We start from the raw sequence: 21,887 nt of genomic DNA, 5'->3' as shown, positions 1-21,887 counted from the left end.
GAGAGGCGAGATGGCGTTATTCACTTAAAGATTAACTAGGTCTCTGGGAAATGTTTACCAATTATGCACCAGTGAGTTGGTTAAAAGCAAAAAAGTTCATTTGGCAGGGATTCTGTAAACTGTGTCAATGGAGAAGATTGTTTTAAGATGAATGGCAAATTTAACAACAGACACTTCTATACCATGTCCCCAAACAGAATGCTTACTTATAAAGTCTTCATGGTGAACTTTGTATACTTTATATTCTGAAGTCTAAATAAAAGTAACACTAAACAATATCTTTATGCCTTTTTCATACGGGGCTGGCTCTGTTTAGATCAGCAGGGGAATCGGTCTCCTGATCCCAGCAGAACGGGCAGAGGACAGGTCCATGTCTGCCCAGTTTTTGCAGAGTGGGCACGGATACAACCGGCTCTGCGGGTGGGTGTAAACAGACACATGACCGCCCTCCAATGCAATCGCAGCCCCTTCCACTTTTTTGGGGGGTTTTTTTGGAGGTAGACAGGTGTAAACGGACACAAGTCTGTTTCCACCCACTGTTCAAAAAGGAGTGAATGGATGGTCCAATCAGGTCCAGCTGGAAAAAGAAAAAAAAAAAAAAAAAAAAAAGCCTTATCCTCCAAAAATAATTGATATACATCCAATACTTAAAGTGCAGTTAAAACACCCTTTTATGCTATAATGTATGCACCACCATTATGGTAGATCTACCTGTCAAAACATTTCCTCCAAAGCTGCACTGCTAGCACTCGGTTATCACGGGACCTTCCATCTTCTCCAGGTCTCCTTTCTAGTTTGGTCCATTTGGCTGATTGTATGGCACAGAGGAGGAAGCAGTATATGTGCGCCAAGCTGCGCCTGTTCGGTTCAGTGTACATTATATTGATATAATAGACAGGCACAGAGAAACATTTATGCCAGCTACAAATCCCTTAAACCCCAGGGGCTGACAGCAATAGTTTTTTTTTTTTCTTTTTAAATACATATTTCCATAGAATTCCATTTAAAACCGTTTGTCACGGATTTATGTATGTATGCTTATGTTTTAAATAAAATACAAAGTATTTTAACACCTGATAGCTGCAATGAAAGTTCACAATAGTACATAAAGTAAAAAATAACAGACTGAACATTAAAGCTCCATACACACTGGCGTTTTCAAGCTAAAAAAAAGAAAAAAAAAAACCCACTGGGGAAAAAAAAAGCTGAACAAAATAAAACACGCTGGTAATAGCGGTTTTTAGTACCATTCACATTTTATTAGCATTTTTACAGTACATGTATAGGGGAAAAAAAAAAAAAAAAAAAAAACTCTGCAAAAACAATTCTTTTTTGCTGCTGATAGACGCTGAAGCTCAGGACATGCTAATAGCCTAAAGCAGTGTACATGGACACATAGGAGAACACCATTTAGATTTTAGGAGCAGAAAAAAAAAAAAAAAAAAACCCCAAACAACTATTAATAGCTTCTAGGAGCTTAAAAAAAAAAAAACACTAGTGTGCATGGAGCCTAATGGTTTGAATTCAGCAGGAATCTGTGGAAATTCAAGCTGATGGTGGCAATGCACCTCACGGCTCGACAAAAGTTGATTCTAAAATCGACTGAGTCAGCTGGCAAATAGTTGGCCAAACTGTGACTGCATCCTATCAGATGCAGTCACTGTTCGACAGCACTAGTATATTAAAGCAGCCACAGCTGTCCTAATACAATAGAGCTGGCAGTGGAGTTTCCTCTTTTTCCTCCCTTGATTACAGCTTATCACCACTAATTGTACTAATAGCATGTGTAAAGCTGTAAGAATGCCATTGCTGATGTTGGACATTATGTAAAATGTACTTGAGAAAACACACAAACACACACAATTCCTGGATAATATTGAAATTAATGAGTAAAAAAACAAAAAAACACAAACCCTGTAATCTGAACTAATCGAGTCAAAATGGAAAAATGGTCAGAGTCAAAATGGAATCCCTCCTCCCCCCCCTTAAAAATGCATCGGCATTTTATTTTAGATTTAAAAATTAGGCTATATTTAAATTGAAATGTCTGAAATAGCAACAAGTACCCAATGATTTTCAGCACATGTCTAGTCTCTGCATGGCCCTCAGCTTCCCGCAGTTTTCCTTTCTGGCAATGGAGATCACCCCAAAATTCAATGCCCACTGCACAAACTACCCAATCAGTAAGCCCAGGGATTGTCATGTGGTGCCAAGTCAATGTCTCTGCTCCTATGCATAGAGCAACTATAACTGCATTTACTTTATGCTGATTTTACTAAAGACTACCCACAGTCACTAAAATAATATCCCTGAAAATAGGTAACCTGGTGTTGCAAGAAAAGTGAGGAGGAAACTCGCATGGACAAGAAATGTCACTAAGAATAGGGCAAATAGAATTAAAATTGACCATTTTCTCCTTTTGCCCGTTTTGTACAAATGTATTTAGAAAGCTGTATGAGATCAGGTTGGATACACCAAGATCCCTTTCACACAGCTGCCATCCAATCCATTTAGCAGATCTGTGAATAGGTCCCTTGCTGAATCCGAGCAGAACGGCATGGATACTACTTTTGTGATGTTCATGTTAATTTAGTGTTTAGCTCCAAATCAGAGCTTTCCAGGCCTAGATTAGATCTTTCGGTGGCCAGATGTAAAACGGACTTTGATATTGTACATCACACTACCTCCAATCTTTTATGTTTAGGCCGAGAAAAGTATTAAAGGATGCACACCTTTTTCCTTTTTTTTTCCTGCCTGGACGGACTCGGAGATAAGGGGATGTAAACGGACATGCATCTGTTTACATCCACCTGCCCCCACACTTAAGTGAAGCTTCTGCACGGGTCTGCCTGAAAAACTGACAAGCGGACCGGATTGGAAAGCCCATGTGAAAGGGCCTTAAGTATAATGAAACACATACAGTAACTTATTTAAAATTTGACTGGAGTGGAGAGAGAATAGAGCCACTGCCACTGTATGTCCCCCACTGGAGATTCTCTAAGGCTGCATTAACTGCCCTGTGAACCCCAGCAGCAAGAATCTGATAGCGGAGTTCATACGGTGTAATGACAGTCTGTCAGCAGCTGTAACTATTAGTGACTGTTCGCACAGCCAGGAGCTTACCTGTGGTTATCATGGCTCAATGCGCTGTGTGTGCAGCCATCGACACAGCTGTTGATCAGGAATCCAATTCGTGCCATTGGGACTTGGAGTGGTTAATACCTGAGCAAATGCAGCCTAACTGTTCTGATTGCTAGGGTCACAGGGAACGAAAATGAGGGTAAATACCACTAGAGCAGGGATAGAGGGAAATTTGACAAAATGGACATTTTTTCATGTGACAACTGTCTAACGGGATTTCACTCACATTAGAAAGAGGTCTGTTCACTTCCTGTTAAGTTTACAGAAAGTGAAAAATCTGCCCAATTAGACAAAAAAAAAAACCAAAAAACCCACACCCCAACATTGGTTTAATTCTTATTCCCATCCCCAGCCTCCGCCAGTAAAAATTGGGGGGAGTTTTGACTTATATACCAGTTCCCTGCATATGTGTTCTGTGTTAGACTCCAAATATTAAAAAGGTAATGCCTCATGACAACGAATATCTAATGGCAAGTTTCTATTAAAGGCTAACTGAACCTTTTGGACTATGTTACACCCAAATTTAGGATAAAACATGGTTGCAAGCAATATGTAGCCTGCTTGGTTGCAAGTGTCCCCATCCTATCATAGCAGACAGACTTGTAGTTTTCTAAAGAGTACAAGTGCAATGATTGACACTTCATCCAACTTAAAGTCTGTACCACAGTACAGACCTAGAGCCAGAGGAAGAGTCTGCAGAAGCCCATGCATTGAATCCACACCAATTACTGTTGCAATGCTTTGCAGGCTCCTTTGCCAAAAAATAACCCACACACAAAACTATTTTTTGTTGCAAATATGAATTCATTAATTATATCTTCCAAACGGTAGCGTTAGCATTTGTAGAGGGTTTACCAAAACTGCAAACCTTGCAATCCCTAATCAATGCTTGGAGCCAACACAAACCATACAAAGAATAAATAAATAGCTTTTTATTTTAGACATCTACTTTAATGCACAAATCTCCTAGAATTACCTTAAAAAAAAATACCTAAATAAAGACATTTGGCAAGGATAGAAAAAAAAAGCCCACACACTTGAAATCAGTTTTCTCCATCTGGAACGGTATGTTGTGTACGATTACTTTCCATGTAGCCAACATTTCTAATCACAAAAACGTTACCCCCTTGACCTAACTATATCAAAGAATTTACAAATCTCAAGACTGCTCTTCTAGTGTTCCAGCTTTCTGAAACAAAGAACAACTTTCAAGGTTCATCTTTTGCTAGACAATCGTATGGAGATTCAGATAAAATCCCTGCACATGTGCACTGACTAACAAGTGCCACTGTTCTGGCCTGGTACCTAAATGCATACACGCAGGCTTTCATATTCTGTGAACAAAAAAGGTGAATCCTTCAGATTTAGAAATTCTTTAAGGGCTTGTTTACATTTGCAGTAGCCCTTGTTGCCCCCCTGAAAATTGAGGTTGGCCAGGAGGTGGCTGGAAGGCGACATGTTGCCTCCTCAGCACCTATTTTAATTATTAAAAGCTTGCATCAAGTGAGCAAGTCATGTTTGGCAGTAGTACTGCTCACCAAACATGTCAGAGCAACCCCCAGCCAAGTTTGTGAACGAGCAGCTAGATGAAGATCTGGTATATCAAGAGAGTACAAAAGTAATATTTAAAACAAAAATTAAAAAACCACAGTTGAAGCACTGCAACAAACTAAAGAAACTATAGAATAGATTGAGCAAATTCTAAATACACTTAATAGAACATTAAATGAAACCGTCACAAAACTGGAAAATTTAAAATGGAGCATATTATGAAATTAAAAAAAAAAAAAAAAAAAAAAAAAAGATAAAAGATGTTATTGTCCGTAAACCAAATATCAAAGTGAGCGGGTAATTTCAAGATACAGGTTACAGGACCTATATACATAACTGGACTTCTACGGCCCCTTTAAAACCTTGTGCACCTGATAAAGTGCTTGGCAACACAAATACTTAGGTGTGCAAAGTTCCACAGGTTTCACACTACAATGCCAAAAAGTATGTTTTCATGCGTTGACATTGCATTAGGCAGCCAATTCTAAATTACTAGGCTGCAATACATCTCAATGGACAAAGTGCATCCACAAGGATGCACTGAAAACTTCCCGTGTTTCTCTGTTTGTGTGGACAATTACTATATAGCCCCATATAATTCCCTTTCTAGGGAAACAAACCTGCTCCTCCCAGATCCAGTACAGTTGTCACCCTAGGGCAGGAAGTATGTACCTGGCATGATCAGATGAAAAGAAAATTCAGCCAACATATCTAAGGAAAGGTAATCTGCAATTCATTAAGGCTACATTCAAACCCCAGTGCCCTGGGAACACAGGCAGAAAAAACATTGCCATTCTTTCCTAATGGCTCCCAAAATGCAGGTAGAGAGGAAAAAAAAAAACAAAAAAAAAACCACACACACCACAAACCGCGTTGCACAGGTGTGAGACCCTAAATGCAATAACAAAAACACGAAAGTGAAGCTGGATCTATAAAAGCCCCTTTACCTTCCAAGGCTCACTATCAGTCTTTTAAATGTGACAGGCATCGATTTCTAGGTCAGAAGTAGGCCAAGCTTGACTTTTACAAGAAAGGTTTTAGATTCACATATACCTACAATTGCCTATATCTGTAGATCTACTCATTTTGACATTAAAGTGGTTGTAAAGGCTCAATGTTTTCTTACCTTCATGTATTTCATGCAAGAAGGTAATAAACTGTGTGCAGCAGGCCCCCCAGCGCCCCCTCTATCCTTACCGGAGCCCCATCTGATCCAGCGACATTCTGGACAGCCTCTGCTGTCTGGGGACCCTTCCTCCTCATTGGCTGAGACGACAGCAGGAGCCCGTTGGCTCCCGCTGCTGTCAAATCACAGCCAGTGAACCAATGAGGCGAGAGCGGGGGGCGCAGAGATATGGCTCTGTGCATCTTGTGGACGCAAAGCAGTGGCTCAGGAATGAGCACATAGTGGAGCCCAGACACTGTCAGGGACCGAAGAGGATCGGGGCTGCTCTGTGCAAAACCACTGTAGATTTTTTTTTTTTTGTAATAAAAACATACAAATGAAGCTTTAGTGTCACTCAAGTCAAGGTTCTATCGGTTTTGGACAGAATGGGGAAAGATTAGAACCTGTTAGGTTTTTAGGGCTATCCAGGGCTCCACTCAATTTCTCCTTACTTTACATACTGCTAGACAATATATTATGAGAATAGTAAACTTATTTACAGGCATTTACTATGAAAAAATGTATGAAACAAAAAAAAAAAACAACACACAAACAAAACCAACACACACACACACACACACACACACACACACACACACACACACAATATAAAATCCCAACCATGGCACTACCTGCCTGGAGTTTACATGTTCTCCCTGTACATGTGTGGGTTTCCTCTGGGTCCTCTGGTTTCCTCCCACCCTCCAAAAGACATGCTGGTAAGTTAATTGGCTCTAGTATATGTACGATTGTGAGTTAGGGATCTTTGATTGTAAGCTTGAGGGTAGGGACTGTGAATGTACAATATATGTGTAAAGCAGTGTGGAAATTGACAGCACTACACAAGTACTGTAATATACAATAAAAGTTACTCATTTTGTCAGTACAGACTGATAACCCATTTCTGTGCACTTTAACAATTCATATTTCTTGTGCACTTTTATAAAGTACAGTGTTTTTTTTTTTTGTTTTTTTTTTTAGAAATATACAAGGTCTGACCAGACACAGCTTATATGCATCACTGAATATTAAAGCCCAAATCCAGACTAAGCCCACCACTAAGTCACCCCACCCCAAACGTGGGATGGACACACCTTTTCAAAATATGTGGTTGGCCAGGTAAAAGTATAGGATCCTCTCCACCTGCACTGGGCAGTACTCAATTCACAAAGCGCTCTGAAGAATAACATGGTGATGTCCTGCATTCACAGGATGTTCTCAGTCCACTGGGTGTCATTTACCTGGAAGAATGAGGATATCTAGGTTGCATAAAAGAAATTTACAGCAGGGACCAGAGCTAGAGAGGAGCCAAGTACTGAAGCCAATTTATTTTTATTTAAGATGCTGAGGGCAACCTTTAAAGAATAAAAATTAGCCAGGAGTTGGACTTTAAGGATCCTGAACTTCGGTAAACTGATGCATCTTGTCACAGCTAATATATTTGCAAAGCATATGCAGTATAAAGATGGCATAGGATGGAATACATCTTTCAATCATCAAACTCATCATAGCCAATGTGCTTACAGCACAGCACACATGCTGACAAATGTCATAACAATGGGAGGAGTGAGCAGATCGATGACTTCAGCAATGTGTTGCTGGATCACAAGACTGACGGCACAGAAATAAGAATCCAGGTAAAAAACATTACACATATCCTGCCTACAGTGAGCAACAGATATTGAGGAAAATCTGTTACCAATGGATTGGATTTAAAAAAAGTTTACCTTTAGAAAAATTTAAATAAAAATGTGCATTTATAATTCTTTTTCTACAGGAGCCTACAAAGCATTACATCCACAATCAGTGGATGGCGGGTATGATGGCAGGCTTCTGCACACTCTCCGATAGAAAGCTGGAGAAAGAGTGAATGGATGATCAGTGCATTGATCAGCTCACTCGTAGTCCATTGAGAGCTACAAGTTCATCTGCCACTGTGATAGATGAGGTTTGTATATTCAACAGATTGCTGTGTATGTGGAGCACCAATCATATGCGCCAATTTTAAATGTGACAGTGGCTGCTGGGGAGAGGATCCCCCGCTCACTGTCACATGGGAAGGGGGAACGGGGCGGCAGGAACATGATACACGCTAAAAATGGATTATGTCATATGTTCTAAAGGTGAACTTGGCCTTACAAACTCTAGCAAATATTATTCGAAATTATACTCTGCATAGCCTCTTCAAAGACATGGAAACAAAGGTGCAGTAGGTTCCATCCTTCCTTCAGTTCCCCTCCTAAACCACATTAAAAAGTCTTTATCTCCCCCCCTTCCTATTTCTCTTGCTTCCCCTATCAAAAAAAAAAAAAAGAAGGGAAGAGGGAGAAAAGAAAGGAGAAAAGAAAAAAAATGTACCCTTCTACCAATACCTCTAAAAAGTTCCTAAATTCACAGTATTCAATCCCCTCAACCTTTCATCCAACCTAAAGCTAGCCATACATGGCGTGATTTTCAATAGGTACCTGATGAAATGGCCAAAATACAGGGTAGCCCTATCAGCACCCTACTGACTCACATTCTTTGATCTGAAAATTAAAAGAGTTGGGTGAACCCCCCCCTCCCCCCCAACCTGCTTGGAGGAGATGAAGAGGCTTGGCAGTGACATCATGTTCCCCACATAATCCTATCACTGAATTCCTTGCATTCTTGAGAAAATGCAAAGAAATTCCCTGAAAAATCTGTGCAGAGCAGCCAACCTCCTGGGTTCAGAAAGCTGCTCGGCATGGTACCAGAAAGCAAGTGGAGGTCACTATAGTGTCCACTCCAGTGATTTCCAGCTTCTATGGATCCCACAGGTATAGTATATACACAATGTTACATTGGTCCACGCTGGATAAATCTATAAAATGCCATACCTGGAATCACATCACAATTTCTGCAAGCACATTTCTGATGCTTAGCTCCCCCAACTCAATTCAAGACATCTGGATCCAATGCATTTATGTGTTTTGCTGCCTTCCATACAGAGAAAAACAAACAAAACAAAAAAACACAAGTAACAAAAACAAAACACACAGCATGCAGTACTTTTGTTGACTGCACTGGAACACAACACACTGGTATTAACTAGGGCTACTGGAATACATGCAAAACACCATGCAGATTAAAAACACAGACCACATCTGGTGTGAACTAGCCCTAAGAGCTTGTTCACACCATTATTATGATTATTATTATTATAATACAGGATTTATATAGCGCCGACAGTTTGCTCAGCGCTTTACATTATGGTGGGAGACAGTACACGAGACAGTACAGTAACAATACGATTCAATACACGAGGAGTTCGAGGGCCCTGCTCCTTGGAGCTTACAAGCTAAGAGGGAGGGGATAGTGGTACAGGAGGAAATAGCTGTGGGGGATGGAGTGGTAGGAAGAGTGGAGGAGTTCAGTAATTAGCTGACGGCGGTGTAGGCTTCCCTGAAGAAATAGGTTTGCAGAGTGCGCCTAAAAAGGTGAGCAGAGTAGGTGATAGTCTGATGGATTGGGGTAGGGAGTTCCAGAGGATGGGGGAAGCCCTGGAGACGAGCATGGGAGGAGGAGACCAGGGAGCTAGAGAGTAGGAGGTCTTGTGAGGAGCGGAGAGTACGTTTCGAGTGGTATTTGGAGACAAGAACGGTGATGTAGTTTGGGGCAGTATTATGAACAGCTTTATACGTCAGTGTTAGCATTTTAAATTTTATCCGTTGGGTAATCGGAAGCCAGTGGGATTGGCAGAGGGGGGTGGCGGATATGGAGCGGTTAGGAAGGTGGAGGAGTCTGGCCGCAGCATTCAAGATAGACTGAAGCGGGGATAGCCTGCGGTGAGGTAAGCCGATGAGGACGGAGTTACAGTAGTCGAGGCGTGATATGACACGGGAATGAATGAGTTGCTTAGTGGTTTCTGGGGTTAGGAACGGACATATTTTGGAGATGTTGCGGAGGTGGAGTCTACTTGAGTTTGTCAACGATTGGACCTGGGGCAGGAAGGACAGATTGGAGTCTAGGATGACACCTAGTACTCTGGCTTAAGGGGTGGGACTGATGGTAGTGTTGTTGGTCTTGATGGAGAAGTCGGGGGCGGGGGGGGGGGGGGGGGCGAGCGCAGGCTGGGGGGGGAAACTAGGAGCTCAGTTTTGGAAAGATTTAGTTTGAGGAAGTGGAGTGACATCCAATCCGATAAGTCGCTCAGTAGTCTTGTGATACGGGCAGAGACTGAAGGGGTGAGCTGAGGGGTAGAGAGATAGATTTGCGTGTCGTCCGCATAGAGATGGTAGTTGAAGCCGTGAGAATGTATCAATTGGCCAAGGAAGATGGAGAAGAGAAGGGGCCCGAGAACAGACCCTTGTGGGACCCCAACCGAGAGGGGGAGTGAAGAGGAGGTGGCAGCGTTATAGGAAACGCTGAAGGAGCGCTGGGATAGATAGGAAGAGAGGCAGGAGAGAGCGGAGTCTGAGGCCAAGAGAGAGTAGTTTTTTTTTTTTTTGAGGAAGGGGTGGTCAACAGTGTCAAAAGCCGCAGAAAGGTCGAGGAGTAGGAGCACTGAAAAGTGGATATTAGTTTTGGCGGATAGCAGGTCGTTGGTGAGTTTGAGTAGGGCAGTTTCGGTGGAGTGTAGTGGGGGGGGGGGGCGGAAGCCAGACTGTAGGGGATCAAGGAGGTTGTTGTCGGTGAGGTGGGAACGCAGGCGATTATAGACTAAGCACTCTAGGCGTTTGGATGTAAATGGCAGCAGGGAGATGCGTCTTAGGTTGTTTAGGTTGGTGGGATCCAGGGAGGGTTTTTTTAAGTATGGGGGTGATGTGCACGTGCTTTAGAGGGGAGGGGGAAGGTGCCAGTAGAGGGAAAGATTAAAGATCTGAGGGAGCATAGGATGGAGGAAGAGGGTGATCCAGTGCGATTCAAATGCGGTTCTGTGCAGTGCAATTTCATCCCATTCATCTTGAATTAACTGAAATCGCATCACACCAAAAGTAGTGCATGAACTACTTTTTAAAACCGCACTGAAACTGGATTGCATGGTATAAGTACCATACAATCCGGTGTAGGCGAACACACTGCATTTGGGGTGTCATTAACATTTTGACACCAGCTGCCGACCGCAAATGTAGTACGTATTGCATGCGGCTTGAATCGCACAGGAACTCTGTGTGTTCCTGTGCGACTTGGATGCAAGAATGGTGTGAACTGGCCCTAAAGCCTAACCCCAAGTTTCTTGGTCCAAACAAACTATTTGTTTTGCATGGTATATAAAAACCATATGTAAGCTGCATTCAAAGCTGTGTTTCCACAGCAGTATGGGGACTTCCCCATCCGGCAACAAAGTTGAGTCGAGCTGAACACTGCTCAGACAGGTACAGGAAGCTTTGTATTTTATCAATGAATGCAAAGCTTCCTCCGATTTGATGAGATGCACATTACATCATCTGGCAGCCTCTCCAACTCAGCCAATCATAAAAGCTCTGTATTTATTGGTGGATTACAAGATTCTTGTGAAGGGCTCAGCAGTGATCAGCCCAACTCAATGGAAGTCCAAATGCCACTGCTGGAACACAGTGCTGTACGTACAATTCATAGAAGGCTCCCAGTTGGCACATCTGCCGGCAAAGCAAATAGGTTCAAACAATTTAAAGTCACAAGAAACCTGTAGTTAGGCTTTACAGTGACAAACATTAAATCCTTTATAATCTGTACTAAAAGCCAAAATTGCTCAGCCCCCGAAAAAGCAGATAGAAATTTGGAGCTCTAATAATCAAAGGATTGGAGAAGTGCACACAACTATGAACCATTTATAGTAAAGACTTAAAGTGGTCCCTAGGAATAATAAGAGATATCATTAGACTTTTAACTAGCAGGTTCAAGTCATACGATTAGCATACTCTGTTATCATTAATGACATGCCTGAAAAAGCTGCTTTATTGTTCGCTAACCACAATCATTCTGATCATTAACATAAAATTGGTTTTCAAGCAGATCATATATTCTAATTTCATTAAAATGTATTAATAGATTTACCTAAGATATTAGAACAATTAACGCTTCACAGCAACAAAAGATTTCATTTCAACAAAGTCAACCAATCCATCAAATTGACAGAATGGTTTACGGTCTCTATGCAATGTCCGTTTGTCATGTCTTACAGTTAAGGATGGATTGTAGCATCTTACAGTGTTTAAAAAGAGACATTCTAAGCAGCAGTTTTACTGCTTACCTGACAAAAGAAATGTACACAGCACTGCAAAGGATGTACAGGAAAGTCCTGGCAAAGTATTTGTTTTATCTATAATAAGACATAATGAGGAACAGTCCTTTTCAATCGTAGAGAGGTCCTATTTTCACTTCTCAGCTGGTCGCTGCACCATCGAAGCATGCTAGCTATAAGATACAGAGGAATATGTTAGCATGGTGCTAAAGGATGCTGTGATCAGCTTTCTAATGACAGGATCCATGCGTGGGGGATGGGTCAAGACTACTGCAGCAGGCTTTTGGGATGTACAGCAATTTAGACATCAGTTTGATTTAGATTGCTCCTCAATTCACAATCATAGGTTTACTGTACAGCCTCCTCACTGTGACAAATATAACCACCAATTCCATCAAATCCCAAGAACCTTTCCATGTACCACATTTTCAAAGATTTCCCTGTGTTACTATAAAGCCATATTCAACAAACTGTACTATAGGCCCTGCACCCTAAAGTCTGATTACTGTACAGCAGCTTCGAACGCTAGCTATATTCATTTACATTGCATCGCCAACCAGTTCTCACATGGTAGGGGACACAAGGTCATTTAATGCGTGCCAATCAGAACAGACCCTGGAAACGAAGAAGCAGATGGTCAAGCTGGGCTATAAATTAAGTCCACTAATTAAAACTATTGTTTATAAATACCCTGTGCAATGCCACAATCATTGCTAGAAAATGTGAGACAAAAAATACCAGACATTAAAATTACTTACAAATCTAAAAGTACCCAAATTGGTCAACTAGTTTGTAAACTGCAGAAAGCATAAATAAATATAAAAAGTATATGGCATTTGTTAAATAAAGCAGTGCAAACAAATGATAGCGCACAAAGTACAGCAAAATAAGCCACTAGATTTTAGGTATAAAAAAAGGTTGAACATAATTGGCTGCAAGTTCTTACAGCACATGACTAATTACAGCACTATTTTAATATAAAATACCCGGAAATTACACACTAGGATTTTATGTAAATTATTCCTTTTTGTCTTTTTCTTTAAAAATTCGCACAAAATGATGGTAGGTCCTATTCAAACTCTGCAATCCAGACATGTTGTGACATCCTAAACTGTACCTAAAGTCAATGGGAAGTTCCCTACTATTATTTTTAAATGGTGAGCCTCTCATTTATGCATTTTAGTGTAATGAGCATTAAATTTCCGCTGGTTGCATCTTTGCTGTGTTTTCAACAACGGTTTCTTCCATAGGAATAAATGGCAAGAATTTATTTGCAATTTTATGTATGGAATTACACACAAAATAGCTTGCCCCTGAAACATATGCAAAAAAAAAAAAAAAAAAAAAAAAAAAAAAAAGGTGTAAACAAACAAGGAACACGCTTAAAACACATGTATTTAGTGCCAATGTGCTTGTAATTGGAGGGTTCCTCACAGACTAAACACTCATGTTACAAATAATGCAAAGAAAACAAAAAACCAAAAGCCACATTTTATCAACCAGAAAAAAAAAAGAAAGAAGTTACTTCAGCCTTAGAAATGAAATACAGTGGATAAAAAGTGCTTGCTGCAACATCTTGTACTTTCATCCTGAGAACAGTTAACCATCTACCAAATTACCGAGAGTCACTTTGCCCTTCAAACTCCACCTAGCAACATTGTGTTCAAACACGTTCTACAGGAAGATTTAAAACAGCTAATCTAAAGTCATCCAATACTGAAATCCCCAAATCAACCCATTCTGTAGACCAACGTTTCTCAACCCGTTTACCATGAGGAAACCCCTGAAAAAGTTTTCAGGTGTAAGGGAACCACCACCTTAATTGAGATTCAGTATAGAATATAGTGTATATATTTATAGTATACAGTGCAATATATATTACAGTACATTTCAATCAATAGGTTGTGAAGAACAAGAAGAAAATTGGTTTTACTTAACCACCCACCACACTTTATATGACAAAACTTCAGTAATAACTCTGAAGTGAAAACTGAGCAGTAAAGAAACACAAGCAATGATATTAGTGACCCTTTAAATTGGTGGTCAGTGTGGACAAGACATCAATCTGCCACTGCTCTCTCCCCAAGGAATGCCTCCTGACAAATGCCAAGGTTCCACAGAACCCTTGTTGACAAAGGCTGCTGGTAAAGATAGACCAGTACCAAGAACTAAGACTTTTAGCTCTTTTAAACGGTGACAGGTTTAATCCTATGACTTGGCCAAGTGTCACATTAGTAAGCATGTATAATGGTAAAAAAATGGATGTTTGAATATGTGGTGCATGGAAAAGTTCTTGGGATTTGATGGAATTGGTGGTTTTGTCACAGTGATATACAATCACTTTTAGAAAGCCTTTTGAATGAGGAAATTCTTGTGGGTCAATCTGAAATGCTGGTTTGTGGATATTTTATCACATTGACCTGGACATGTTCTGTAATTTCAAAAAATGTTCGTTTCCCACACTAAGCACAGTAGCTTCTTCAGTTCAGTAATGTGCTTCATTTGAAGAAGCTACTTAAAATTATCGCCAACACATCTTCAGACTGATCCTCCAGACCTCTGCCACTGTGAAGAGCGGTTTAAATGAGCATTCATCACCTGTAGTTAGTCATTCACCTATACATGTTCTCTAATGTCAAAGATATCTATTTCGGCACTTATCCAAGTAGCTTTGTCAGTTCTGCAATGTTCTTCAGTTGCAGCTACTTAAATGAGTGCCAACATGTCTCCAGACCTCTCACTTTGAAATGCTGGTTAGTGATCACCACCAGTAGTTAGTCACATTCACCTGAACATGTCCTGTTATGTTAGAAGTTGTTTCAGCACTCAACCAAGTAGCCTCTTCAGTTCTGTAATGATCTTCAGTTGAAGTTCGTGGAGTGCAAAACATCTTCAGCATTACAGAACAAGTCCAGTTGAATGTGGCTAACCACTACTAGCTATACAATGACTTGAATCAAGAAGAACATTTACAGATGCACCAAAGATACTTCCAAAGTCCTACTCAGACGTGAATTAATGCAGCCACTGTCATTCAGGGTTCCATGGAACCTTAGGGTCTCCTCAGAGGTTGCTAGGGGTTCCTTGAACTGTGACCAATAGACTTCATATTTTATGATGCCTATATAGTTCTAGGACCAGCACCACTTGGCAGAGCCAGCAGCAGGACAAAGTTCTTCAGTTCTGTAATGATCTTCAATTGAAAAAGTTCCTTGAGTGCTAAAATATTTTGACATTACAGAACAAGTCCAGTTGAATGTGGCTAACCAATACTAGCTAAACCATGACCTAAATCACTAAGAACATTGACAGATGAACCAAAGATACCTACAAAGTCTCTGAAACAATATGAATTAATGCAGCCACTCTCATTCAGTGTTGCGTGGAACCTTTTAGGTCCTCCTCAGAGGTTGCTAGGATTTCATTGAGCCAAGGCTGATTGACCCATTTCATGGTGTCTACAAAGTTCTAGGATCAACACCACTCGGCAGAGCCAGCAGCATGACACCAATGACTTTTCTAGCCATATAAAAGAGGCACATTCTGACCATGACTTGTACGGGGCATTTCTCCTACTGACCCTAAATGAATTGGTTTCAGTAAGGGTTCCTCAAGACCTTCAAATGAATTTAGGGGTTCCCCTGGGGTGAAAAGTTCGTGAAAGGCTGCATTAACATATGTGGTCATTTTTCTATGAAAACTCTAAGTGTGGATGTGTCATACGTGTATTGGTACCAAGGGAGGTCATCTGTTCTGATCATACTGGATGGCCCCACATCTGGGCTTTATCCTGTCATTCATTTCATCACAGCTGGAATAGATTATTAGGGTGTGAAATCTCTTTTGGGAAGAACAAAAACAATATCTAAAAGGCAGCACATGCCTAAGAACAAGGGTCATCCTGGACAATGTTGGTCTGTGATCTTCAATGATCCAACCAAATAAAGAGAGGTATGGGTGGGAGGACCCCATATTGGGATGGGTAGGACCCCCGACCTAGAGGGAGAGTAGCAGCAGGCAGTACACCGTCCCTGTATGTAGGTATGTGTTGTATAGAATGCAATGTACAGGTAACACGACAAGGGATGACACCCTTGCACAGGCTCCTCACCTTCTGTGCTGCACGGTGTCAGGGTATGCGGGGCTATCACAGTGCTGTCCTCGGCTCCACACTGGGCGCTCACTACTCGCAGACCGGGGGTGATGGGACGGAGCCGGGAAAGCCACGGGTGCCTGCCTCTCCCCAGACTGGTTCGGTTCTAGTTCAGCAGTCGGCCGCTCAGGCTGCCAATCAGGTGCACGCCGCCTGTACACCGGAGCTCGGTGCTGTGTGTGTGCTCTCAGACGAATACAAGCATCCCCTATGTGCGTGCACGCTCCCATGCGCTTCCCCGCAGCCCCCCTGCCTACACTGCGCACGTTCAGTCCTTCACTTCGCACGTTCACGATTGCCTGTGCGGGAGAAGATTAGGGAATGTGACCCCGCCCCGGCCACGCCCCCTCTCGCGTCACGGGAGCTCCCTAGTGCCCGAGCGCTTTATCATGTTCTCCCGCTGTCTGCTGTGGCCGTGTCGCTTGTCCCCGCCTACGGCTCACTGTAACCCCTTCCTTCCCGCGTCAGCTCGCGTTCACCCTTACTGTCCAATGGGAGTTCTAGTTAGCGCCGTCTTCTCGCGCCTTCTAACCCCTTCACTCCGCCCATAGCACGACCTCACCTTGTGTTCCCAGATGTATGAGACATGGGAGGTTCTCGTCCTGTATACACAATGGGCTGTCTGCTGTGACCCTTTCACCCTATTACTGTGCACTGGAATCCCTTCACACCTGGGATGTTTTCTGAAAGCAGGTGGTCTGTGTGGGAGACTAGAGGGTGGCCTCCACAGACACATTTCCCAGTTCACCTGGAATCCTGGGTTCACATATATGTGGTGCGGAATATTGCATGTGATTCGCACAGGAACGGCATTTGTGTGCGGTGTGATTGGAGTCATACATTTTGTACGGCTCTATTCGCACTGCACCCGCACCAGAAATGTGCAGGACCCTTTTTTGGGTCCACACCAGAATTGGATCACATGGGTACATCTTTGCAATCTGATTCTGCATATCGCACTGCGTTTTGTGGACTGCTTTCAGGGTGTTAACATACACACCCGCAACGGTTAGCATGAATGGGGTGCGATTCTGATGTGCGGAATTCGTGCTGAAAATGCTGCAAATTCCGCACATCAGTGTGAACCAGGGCTGAACGTGGTTACTTTTGTAGGCTAGCTGATAAGTGTGCCGGGAAATGTTTGTTTCTTTGTGATGTGCATTGCTCTTCCATGTGAACCTTCCTGCAAAGGCCAGTCAGAGATTGGGGTGGTTGCCTTCTTTTTCTCTAGGTTGTGAATGACAAAATGCAGTGTACAAACATTGGCATGTCTCTATTTGGGTGTGGCTTAATTAAAGAGGCGTGCTTACAGAGAGTCTGAGTCGGGCGGACTGACCATTTGGAAACTCGGGCACTGCCCAAGGGCCCGGGGTCAGTAGGGGGCCCCATGAGATGCCCCTGGTACCTTTTTCATAGGCTTTTTTGAGTTTAGGCAAGGACACAGGGGCCCCATGATCCCCTATTGCCCGGGGGCCCCATGAGTTGTCAGTCCGCCCCTGGTCTGAGTTGACTTACATAGTATAGAATGAGATGGTGCTGAATAAGGAATGTACGATACAATATCTGTGGAGGCACATTGGAGGGGCCAGGGCCCAACATCAGACCATGGGGCTCCTATTCAGGGGTTAATAAGAGATGACTTACTACTGACCTCTGCAACACTTACTACTGACCTCTGAACCATGTGTCACTATTGACCTCTGAACCCTGCATCACTTCTGACCCTGAACATTGGGTCACTATTGACCTCTGAACTCTGTATCACATACTACTGACCCCTTAACCATGTGACCTCTGAACTTTGCATCACTTACTCCTGACCCCTACACTCTGAGTCACTGACTCCTGAAATCCGCATTATATACTCCTGACCTTTGAACAGTTTGTCACTTACCATTGACCCCTGAACTCTGCATTTCTTACTACTGACCCCTGAACTTTGCATCACTGTCACAGCATGAGGAAAGTACTGCCGATAACTGGCAATTGTCAGAGAAGTGATCGGCACTGATCATCTGGGCACTGATAATCAGTGTCCAGAAGTACCGCCCACCTGTGCCACCCACCTGTGCCCAGCAGTGCTGCCCATTTGTGCCCAGCAGTGCCGCCCAGCAGTGTCAGCCAGCAGTGCTGCCTATCAGTGCCACCCACCTGTGCCCATCAGTGCCACCCATCATTGCTGCCCAGCAGTGCTGCCTATTAGTGCCAGCTCATCAGTGCAGCCTATCATTGCTGCCTATCAGTGCCTCCTATCAGTGCTGCCTATCCGTGCCACCTCATTTTTGCCCATCAGTGCTTCCTATCAGTGCTGCCTATCAGTGCACCCTCATCAACGCACATCAGTGAAGGAGAAAAATTACCTGGTTGCAAAAGTTTTAATATAAACTAATAAAACTAAGAAAAACTTTTTTTTTTCAAATTGTTTGCTTTTTTTTGTTTATAGTGCAAAAAATCAAACACCCAGCAGCGATTAAATACCACCAAAAGAAAGCTCTATTTGTGTGAAAAAAATCATAAAAATGTCATATGGGTGCAGTGTCAGATGACCACGCAATTGCCATTCAAAATGCGACAGCGTTGAAAGCTGAAAATTGGCCTGGGCAGGAAGAGGGTATAAGTGCCTGGAAGGCAAGTGGTTAAAAATGAATTAAGTAGCATTTTTGGTGTGTGGTGCTCATAAGCAGTGTAGTTCTGCTTAAAGGGTAGTACAGCTTCTTGCTTACCCCTAGCAGTGAATAGTAAAAGTAATAAACAAAAAAACACACGACTTAAATGTGCAAAAACACAGGACAAACGTTTTTCTTTGTTAAAGCGGTATTAAACTCAAAAGCAGAAATGCAGTATATTGTAGCTTAAAAAACATTAGATGCGGTGGCTGGATTCATATTCTTTTTTTTAGGTGTTTTTACCATCTGTTTTCACCTGATGATTTGCCCAGTAACATACTGTACCTGCTGTATTAGGGTGCCTACACTGTGGAACAGAGACACCTTTTAAGCAGTTGTTATATCTCATAGGCGCCTGCTAACAAAATACAATATCTAAACTGTGATGCTGCCTTCCTATAGCGCAGGGGTATTTAATTAAAATTCGAGGAGGTCCGGTCACTAAAATTTTCTTCTGGCCGAGGTCCAAATAGGGTGTGCCCATCAGTGTGCTCCCTTACATTAGATGTCGCCATCACAGTGCAGCTTTACATCATGTATTCCCATCACATCAGGTGTGCCCATCAGTGTGCTCCTTTACCTCAGTTGTCCGCTTCCGAGTGCCCCTTTACATCAGGTATCCCCATCACAGTGCCACCTTACATCAGGTATTCCCCTCAGAGTGCCATTTTACATCATATTCCCCATCAGAGTGTGCCCCTTTCTATCACATGCGCAAATCAGACTGCCCCTTTCCATCACATGTGCCCATCAGAGTGCCCTTTCCACAGTATGTGCCCATTAGTGCCCTCTTAACATAACATGTGCCCATCAGAGTGCCCCCTTAACATAAAAGATGCCCATCAGAGTGCCCCTTAACATAAAAGATGCCCATCAGAGTGCCCCTTACCATAAAATGGGCCCATCAGAGTTCCCCTTAACATAAAATGTGCCCGCCAGAGTGCCCCGGAAATAGAATGTGCCTGTCAGAGTGCCCCTTAACCTAAAATGCTGATGGGCACATTTTATATTAAGGGGCACTCTGATGGGCACATTTATATTAAGGGGCACTCTGATGGGTACATTTTATGTTATGGGGCACTCTGATGGGCACATTCTATGTTTTGCCCATCAGAGTGCACCTTAACATTACATGTGCCCATCAGCATGACCCTTTAACATTAAATGTGCCCATCAGAGTGCCCCTGTAAGACTACACCCTACCCTGAGGGCAGACAGGATCTGTGCCAGGATTCTTGCTGAAGGATGATTGTGGACAGGCAGGGAGCGAGAGCCGGAGAGACAGTGAGCTGCAAGGGGTGGGGCGCACACGTGATGTTATTTTGCCATGACGAACGGCTTGCTCAGCGGCGGATCTGTCATGGTGGGCTGGCAGTCTAGAAGGGAGCGCTGCTGTGGCCGATCTGGGACCGCCATTAAGTGACCGCTGCTATAGCGGTATATATATTTATATGTGAAACAAAATATAGGAAATTAACAGGAGCTACCACAACATAAAACTAACATGTGAAACATATATTTTCTTTATAAAGTCCTCTGTACCAAAGTGCAACAAATCTTCGAATACTCCTTGTGTTTCAAAGTAAAATCTTGTGTCTGTGCCAACAATCTCCACACCATCATAAGAAAAACAATCACCGACACTCCAGTGACCCTTATATTACTAAAGGTCAGACATCACGTGGGTTTATTTACTCCTCCAACCTATGGTAATCTCAGTTCTCTCCACTCTCTTGTATAATGTAGAACTTCATCTCCATGGACATGAACCAAAGCACCAAAAACCAAAGAAGGACTAAAGTGTAGTATTTTTATTTTCCATTAAAATACATAAAGGCAAAAATATTGCACTCACATATACTGTGCCTAAACCAGTACAGTTGTAAACACCCCAAGTAGGTACCGCGATCCCTTTCGGGGCCTGCGTGCGTTCCAGGGGGAAACTGGAAGTGACGCCACTTCCTTATGACTTCTTGCAAACAGGAGAATAAAGAGAGCTCCACTTTCACATCTAGAATCAGTTCCATGATGGAACTGTTTGCCCAGCTAAGAAGTAATACTGCACTCCAGTGAGGAGATGGTGCCTGAGTATATGCTTTGATGCTACTGAGGCCCAGATTTGGCCTCCATTCTAAAAAAAGGGAAAGAGGGGGTTTAAAGTTTTTTTGTGTGCCTCAAACGAAAAAGGATATGAGACTAAGCAAGCTAGGTTAGATAGGACTGTCTGCCTCTTTTTCTTTCTTTCAGGGCTCTGGAAGAAGACATGGCAAGAGTTTGTCCTAAGGGAGCAGTCCATGGAGGACTTCTGCATAAATGTAATATAGAAATCTAGGATGTGTTTGTTTTTTCCATGTAGGAGGGTCGACTCTTAGGAGAGGATGTTCCCACGGTTACCTGACAAGCAGAATGGGCAATCTCTTTGTTGATGTGTATTTTCTTGCATATATTTTCTTGCAGGACTGCAAGGATTGATCCCACCTTTGGAAAAAGCCACTTCATTGTCATTGCTGATTGTTACTGAACTATGTAAATATGTTAGCTAGCTTAGGACTAATTAGAAAATTGTGATTGCTAACTGCCCGCCACCATCAATAATTCATATTTTTGGAAGGGGGGTGCATTGTAAATAATATGTTTGGTAGGGCTCTACCAAATTGTGATCGCTGATCACTGAGTTCTCACAGCCGCTCTGAGCAGAGAGTGGGACTGTCAGTCACCGCTGTCTGCTCAGCCTCCCCTCATTGCAGCGCTGGGGTGTGGAGGGGGAGGGAGCAGCTGGCTCAGGCTCTTAGCGCTTGGCTGAGAGGCTGATCCAGGTGATTCTCTAGACTGTGAGGTGGATCCCGACTGGACCAGCTGAGTGACGTCAGCCGACAGCGGACTCAGTCCACTGTCAGCTGAAAACGGGTCACAGGAGTGCAGAACAAACTGCAGTCCTGTGATCCACAGTAGAAGTACAGCCAAAAAAAGCTTTGGCTGTACTTCTCCTTTAACCTCCTTGGCGGTATGATTCTTTTCGATTTTTTG

General features: G+C 42.7%; 1 protein-coding gene across 1 annotated transcript in view; it reads right to left on the bottom strand.

Annotated features, from left to right (window-relative positions):
• Positions 1 to 16,498, bottom strand: part of ADARB1 (adenosine deaminase RNA specific B1) — a 166,632-nt gene extending 150,134 nt beyond the window's left edge. The window contains exon 1 of the mRNA XM_089671932.1: positions 16,153 to 16,498. The gene's annotated coding sequence lies outside the window, so the exon portion shown is untranslated. The remainder of the gene's footprint in view (positions 1 to 16,152) is intronic.
• Between the last annotated feature and the right edge of the window lie 5,389 nt (positions 16,499 to 21,887).

The sequence above is a fragment of the Staurois parvus genome, unplaced genomic scaffold (genome assembly GCF_062004578.1).
Source record: "Staurois parvus isolate SC_StPar_1 unplaced genomic scaffold, SC_StPar_1.0 ptg000011l, whole genome shotgun sequence".
Lineage (NCBI taxonomy): Eukaryota > Metazoa > Chordata > Amphibia > Anura > Ranidae > Staurois > Staurois parvus.
This window is presented reverse-complemented; position numbering and strand designations above follow the sequence as displayed.